Source organism: Cricetulus griseus, chromosome 2 (assembly GCF_003668045.3).
Source record: "Cricetulus griseus strain 17A/GY chromosome 2, alternate assembly CriGri-PICRH-1.0, whole genome shotgun sequence".
Lineage (NCBI taxonomy): Eukaryota > Metazoa > Chordata > Mammalia > Rodentia > Cricetidae > Cricetulus > Cricetulus griseus.
Genome location: NC_048595.1, coordinates 78,385,654 through 78,392,852, shown reverse-complemented (window position 1 = coordinate 78,392,852; position 7,199 = coordinate 78,385,654). Strand labels below are relative to the sequence as shown.

Here is a 7,199-nt window from a genome sequence, read left to right as displayed (position 1 = left end):
TATATAAAATAAAACCAGAATGTATGCCTATTTTGTAGTTTTTAGAAATTATCACATTATAGTCAAATTTTATCACTTACATCAAACTATTTGCTTTGAAGCAAATTCCATTTCATACATTGCATAAAATATTTTCTTAAATTTATAGAGAAAAAGATTCCATAATTATTCATACTAGTGTTGTTGCTTTTTACCCATTTGACACAAACCTAGACATAAATGGGAAGAGGGTATCTTACTTGAGAAAAAGCCTTCATAATATAGGTCTGCAGGTAATTCTGTGGCGGTATTTTCTTGATGAATTGTTAATATAATAGCCCAACCTGGAGTGTGTGATGCCACCCCTCGGCAGTTGATACCCAATGCTATAAGAAATCAAACTGATATTTACCTGGCAGGGGAGATACCATGATCACGAAGGTGGTTTTCCCAGGGCAAGACTTATCCATTGCACTCCAGATGTGCTGACTCCAGTGATTTCCCCAAATGCGGGAAAACAGAAATCAAGCTGAGCGAGCTATGAAGAACAATCCAGTATGCAGCATTCTTCCACTGCATCAGCCTCCCTTTCTGTCATAAGGTTCTTTCCTGAAGTTCCTGTCCTAACATCCTTGGTAATGACCTGAAATTTGCAAGATACAATAAACCCTTTCCTTGCCATGTAGCTTTTGTACATGGTGTTTTATCACAACAACAGACATAATAATAACTAAGACTCATACAATCTAGAACCTTCAAGTTAGGATTTTTAAATTAGAGTTTTATTTTTTATCTATTATATTTATTACACTATCAGTTATGTATGTGGTATGTGTGAGTGAGTGAGAGAAAGAGAGAGATACATACACAGAGATAAGTGGGAGGATGAGGAGATGGCAGGAGGGCAATTACCTCTCTATTACTACCATGAGGTTGGAGATTGTACTCAAATTATTATATTTGACTCTAAGTGCTCTTATCCACTGAGCTCTTACCTCAATGGCCCCAAATTAGAATGTCTTTGACCAAAGCCCTGACCTGCACAATCTGAGTGTACTATTAGATATAAAAATAGAATATTTTTAAAATTTGACAAATATACTTCAAAAGACTATTTTATGACAACAGGAAATTATATAATGTTGAAATATCTTTGTCTCTCAGTAAGGTTCCTCCAGAGTTTTCCATTTTCTGTTTCATGGGGAGGCTTGCATGCTATAGTGGCTGAGCAGTGTAGTGCAGACAAACTATACAATGTATTAGTACTTGTGTAAACACCAAAGCTTTATCTCTGACCTGCAAAGATTAACAATCTTTAATCCCAATGATAATCACCTTAAATCATTCTAAGGACACACATTTCTGGGAACTGGCATAAAGACTCTTGTTCATTAAATTGGGTGGGGCTGTGAGTTTAAATGTCTCACAAGTGCTCACATAGAGTTGATATCATTGGTCAGGGTTCCTGCAATCTCTTAGCCTAGTAAAAAAGTGAACATGAATTCAGAGCAAGTGGAATGATGAGATTCTACATTGCCTCATTGAATTATCATCTTAGTATTACTCCAGAGGCCTCAACCTTGACCCACTGCAGCCCAGGGATGCAGTCCAACCTGATACATACTAAACATGTCATTGCTTCTTGTAGAAAATGAGGGGTTCTGCAATAGGATGATCTCATTAACTTAGCAGATACATGTTTATGACATGTCAATAAGTCCTTCATGCAGAATTCCCATCTCAAACTTAAGGTGTATAAAATTGTTCAGTCATGACAAGCACTACTTTGCATTGTACCTGTAAATAAAACCACAGAGGAGGTGCTGATGAGAAACAGTATGAGAAATATCAAAGGATTTTTATAAAGTTAATAGTGAATGTCCCATTTTGGAACACTCAAATATTGATTTTTCTAAAATGGAACATCCCACCTGTCACCTCTGGACAAACCCAAATTTGCTTCTGGTTCTGCCTTGCCTTTATGTGTATTGCCATGGATGGTCCTATGAATTAGTGTGTCAAATCGGGACACTGTTGGTATGTAGTTGAAAAATTATTAACCTGGGGCTGCTGAGATGGTTTCCTAGGTAAAGGTGGTTACAGCCAAGTCTGACAACCTAAGTTCCATCTCCAAGACTATAGTGGAAGGTGAGAAAAGACTGTCCTAAGGATCTCCACATATACCATTGCACATAGTATGGAGCACAGGAGGAATTGTGACTCTTCTCCTTCCAAACGGTGTGAATTTGTCCAACTTAGCACTGTACTCTGAGATACAGATCAGCTTATTCCTAGCTCCATGTTGTGTTACCAGAAGTACCTTGTCTCAGGAACTTCTTAATCCTGGTCAACCAGGTTACAGGTCATTCTGACTACCACCCCATAAAAATACCCCCCTCCAAAAGAGGAAAGGGCCTTACTATCCAGGTCATAGTATTGTTTTTAGGGTGGAACTCTGTAACCACAGTCAGAACACAGTGAACTGTTAAATCTCTCTGACCCTTAACTCATACTATCTCTTCCATGGTCTGATATGAATCTTCTCCTGGGGAACAGCTCACACTTCTCACTGTAATGTTCAGAAAATACCTTCCATTTAATTCCTACTACTCTTTGATACAATTCCACTGTCTGAGTATAGTTCCTTCTCATATGTGAGTAACAAAGACTCATTTTCTAAAAAAGAGTACTGGACACTTATGCAAGTAAATCTAATGAGATAATTCTATGATTCTAGAAGGCAGGAATCAATCCAGAATTTCGGGTACGCTAACATACCTTAAACCATTCAAACAAGGCCCTTCCTGCCCTTCCTCATCAGCTTAGTATTTAAGAATGCACACCATTACACATTGCTTATCTCTTGCCTTCCCCTCTGGTGTTTATATCTGTCCCTTCTCCATAAACTGTGTATGAGTTAGTCATCAATCTCATTATCAGGGGAGGGAATTTAAGGTAGCCTCTCCACTGTTGCTTAGATAGTGACTTGGTGTCATCCTATTAGATCTCTGGACATTTCCCTAGTGCCTGATTTCTCTTTAAACCTATACTGCCTCCCTCTCTGATGGTATCTTAGTTTGCTCTCCTCTATTCTTCCCCTTAAACAAATGTTATCCTAGAGCTTCCATCCAGCAGCTGATAGAAGTAGAAGCATACACCCACACCTAAACACTGAACTGAACTGGAATCCACTTGCAGAAAAGGAGGAGTGATGAGCAATGAGGTCAAGATCAGGCTGGTGAAACCCACAGAAACAGCTGACCTGAATAAGGGGGAGCTCTTGGCCCCCAGACTGATCATTGGGAAAGCAGCATGAAACTGATCCAGACCCCATGAATGTGGGTATCAGTGAGGAGGCCTCAGAAATATATGGGGCCTCTTTTAATAGATTAGTACTTATCCCTGGCATAGGAATGGACTTTGGGAGCCCATTTCACATAAAGGGATATTCCCTCAGCCTAGATACATGGGAGAGGGCCTATGCCCTATCCCAAAGGATGTGACAGACCTCAAAGATCCCCCATGAAAGGCCTCACTCTCCCTGGGGAGCAGAAATGATATGGTATAGGTAGGGTGTTAGTGGGGAGTATTAGGGGAGAAAGGGAGTGAGAGGGAACTGGGATTGACATGTAAAACAATCTTGTTTCTAATATAAATAACAAAATAGAGAAAAAACTGTATGTGAATTTAACTCTACAATTGGACATTCTGTTTATTACTAAGCTTATCAAAGCATACCACCTTTCAGGCCATCTTGATTTTTGTAGTTTTCTGCTCTAAAGTTTAGTTTTTTATTGGGACATAGTTTATTAGAATGGAGGGTAGTAGGTAGCAGGCATTTTCAGGGGTCTACTGTTTTCCTAGCTACAAACTAGGCCTAATCTGGCATGAGACACATTTGAAAAGGAAATAGTTGGTTCTATTGCTTATGAATGTTACCATGTTCAGGTTCTCAGCAAGCTCTTAGCTGGACTTCAGGCGAGTGCTCAGAATTCCATCTGAACCCATCAATCAACCATATTATTTGAAAAGATAGTTATTTCTGTGATTCTTTGCCGAGCCATAGTTGAAGCCCTAGCCTCTCTACAGGTAACCCAAATTCCAAAAGGTAGTAGACACATCCTTCAAAGTCCAAAACACAGTTTCTACCTTGATGTCTATATTCCAGCATTGGTACTTTCCTCAATATTCTGAAAGAGATTCATCTCTTGGGTCAGCTCTTTGCTTCTTGTGTCAGAAGCATTCCATCTTCCAGCATTCATTTAGCCTTCATCTAAGGCATGTGTTTTCACCTGTATCAGACATGACAGTTTAGGCCTGGATAATTCTTTGTTGTGGGAGTTTGATTTGTGCAAAATAGTATATTAACTGCCTTCCCTGGCTTCTATCTCCAACTCACTCATATCAACTTTATCTTCTATTATGAAACCATAAGTCTCTACCCCCAATGTCAAATGTCCCTTTGGGGACAAAACTGTCTGGGTTTGAAAGCTGTACATTTCCATCTCCACTTTCCAGCCCAAATCCAGTACTCAGCATTTACCACATCTTCCAAGTATCTATGTCCCACATCAATTGTTTAGGAATGTGTTTTCCTCCCTCTTGTCATTGAAAACTCTTTTAAAGTGATCTATTTTTCTTTTTCATCCTCTTGTATAAATGGTTTATTAGCAAGCCTCTAGTAAGAGTTTTTTGAATGAAGAATAGTGTCACCTAGCTGTTCCTTTTGCTAGTGTTATACATTTCCTTACACAAGTGAACCCAGAATGTCTTAGCATTCTGAAATCAGCTAATATATCTTCCAGTTTTAAGAAAGTGTGTGTGTGTGTGTGTGTGTGTGTGTGTGTGTGTGTGTGTGTGTGTGTGTACACACATTAGAGTGTGTGTGGGCTTACGTTAATTTTCTAAAGATTGGTTTGATTAGAATCGTCTTAAAACATAAATTCTGATAAAAGGAAAAGGATTGCCAGCTATCTCCCACCCTCCATTATGTTCTGTTTTCATTTGGGTTTCCCTTAACCTTGCTTTCTTGAAGTCTGGTCCTGTTTTATTGAGCTTGCAACCTTTGCTTAGCTTGCAAAGATGTATTGCTGAATTATCCAGTTAAATTGTCATATTTGCTTCTTTTTTCTATCCTGTCTCTTCTAATCAGCTGTTCTGCTAACTGGGGGCCTGGCATAAAGATGTGCTATGAGCATATCTGTTCACATCTGGCATATAAAGGGTGATGGGTCACATTTGTAGAGGCAGCACATCTGACTTCATAGCAGTTTAATAAAAGAAAAAGATGAAAGTCCAGCCTAAAAGTTCTTGGAACTTGATTGACCACAATAATTGGGGCATTTCCAGCTGGCATTCAGCCTGGCACAGAGACCAAAGAATGAGGCAGGTTAGGATCTGGGAGCTCACAATTGCCAAGTCATTTTCTCCATTTGTTCTTTCTGGCCTGTGACATTAGATTCTGAGCAGGCTTATTCTTTTCATTCCCTCTTTCATTGTGCCCATCTCAGATTATGAGCCAGTCAATATCACACCATTATTTTTAAGGAACAACCTTAACTGTCCTTAGGTGGTAACCATCAACATAAGGGACAGTATTTCTACAAATAACCAATGTTTCATGGACTCTTCTACTCTGGTCCTTATTGAACAATGGCAGCAATAGTCAATGGAGGAACTTCAGAAGTGCTTTCTGATTTATTGAAGGACTGCCTGCCTTTAACCAGGGGCAAGGGAGAACACTGGGAAATAACCAGGAACATAGGCTGGTAGAGGTGGAATCCAGATTGAACTGCCAGGGAAATGATTTATAAATTCCCTTCTAGAATGAGTCATTCAAGAGACACAGAGTGAATTCATGGAATTTCAAACAGATAGATAACAAGGCAATTTAAATACTGAAAAATTTGGAGCCTCTTTGAACTCTCTATCCATATATATTCCCCCATGCTATCATTCTTTAATTGTCATCCAGTAAATTCTTGTGTATTCTTTTCTCTCCATATTTTTACAGCATCTGAATGGCAGGTAAATTCCTGAGAGTATAAGTCTATCAAACCAGGTGATGACATTCTATATCTGTTTTAGATACAGATAGATTGCTTCTTGAGTGTTCACTTCACCAGGTAACACAGCACATGAAAATATTATTAGTCAACATTTTGTTTGGAAATATGCATTCTACGTGTTAGATAATTTTGACAAAGAGTTGATGTATGTTGTGAGACATTATTCCTGGGGAGATACAAACAAATGTCTAGTTACCCAAGACAGGGAACTGATGACAGACATTAAAGATACCATCAAAGTCCAATGGTGAAACAATGAGTTATATTTTGGTTGCTTGCAGAATGTGGAAGAGAGGGTACTTACAGGAGCACAAACAACAGAAGAGCAGCTGCATTTCCAAATCCTGCCACAGCATATATGACAGCTCACAAAAGGTGTAAACCTGGAACATACCGAACAGTCTTCAGAGAGTTCAACATGTTGGGGAATTTCCTTTTTCCAGGTTATTCAGTTAGCTTGTGCCTCTTCCAGGCAATTCACTTGGTTTCTGTTTCTGTCAGCTCTCTGGCAGGTCTCTGCTTCTTCCATTGCCTGGGGATGTCGGAGAGTCTTCTTTGCTGCTTTACTGTGTATTTGGTCTTAGAAAGGGAGGATATTATCGAACTGGTTACTTTCAAGAAATCTGTAAGTTTCAGGGACTTCCTGTTGTACTGAGTTTCCTTGCATAATGAGGGATTAAAAACAAAGCAAACAAACCTTGCAGACCAAACATGTACTCCACTGAGATACTCCCAACCCCACTTACACATTACGTGTGAACAGTCATCTATACAGAAGTGGGAGGAGATGGTTTCTGGAACCAAAACCATTACTTCACTGACTCTGAAAACTGTTATCCTTTGTTTGTTGGATTCTTTATTTACTTTTTAAAGAAATATTAATCTATAATACTTGCCAAATATTTGGGGAAGACATTTACATAGTACAATATAATGAGAGCAAAGTTGTTTTCAAATGTGTACTTATTAGCTAAATATATAACAATAGGAATTGTGCAGTTTGTTAAGGAATTTTATTACTCTGATATAGAACTCACATGAAAATATTAAAAGTAAAAATAGATGAATAAAATTGTCGATGTATCAGGAGATCAAATACAATGAGATTGTTAAATCAGTATTGCAAGAAAAGAATTAAAGTGACATGCTCAA

The 7,199-nt window shown here is 38.6% G+C and overlaps 1 pseudogene; it reads left to right on the top strand.

Annotated features, from left to right (window-relative positions):
* The first annotated feature begins 383 nt into the window (after positions 1-383).
* On the top strand, positions 384-514 carry LOC113833857 (annotated as a pseudogene).
* The last annotated feature ends 6,685 nt before the right edge of the window (positions 515-7,199 follow it).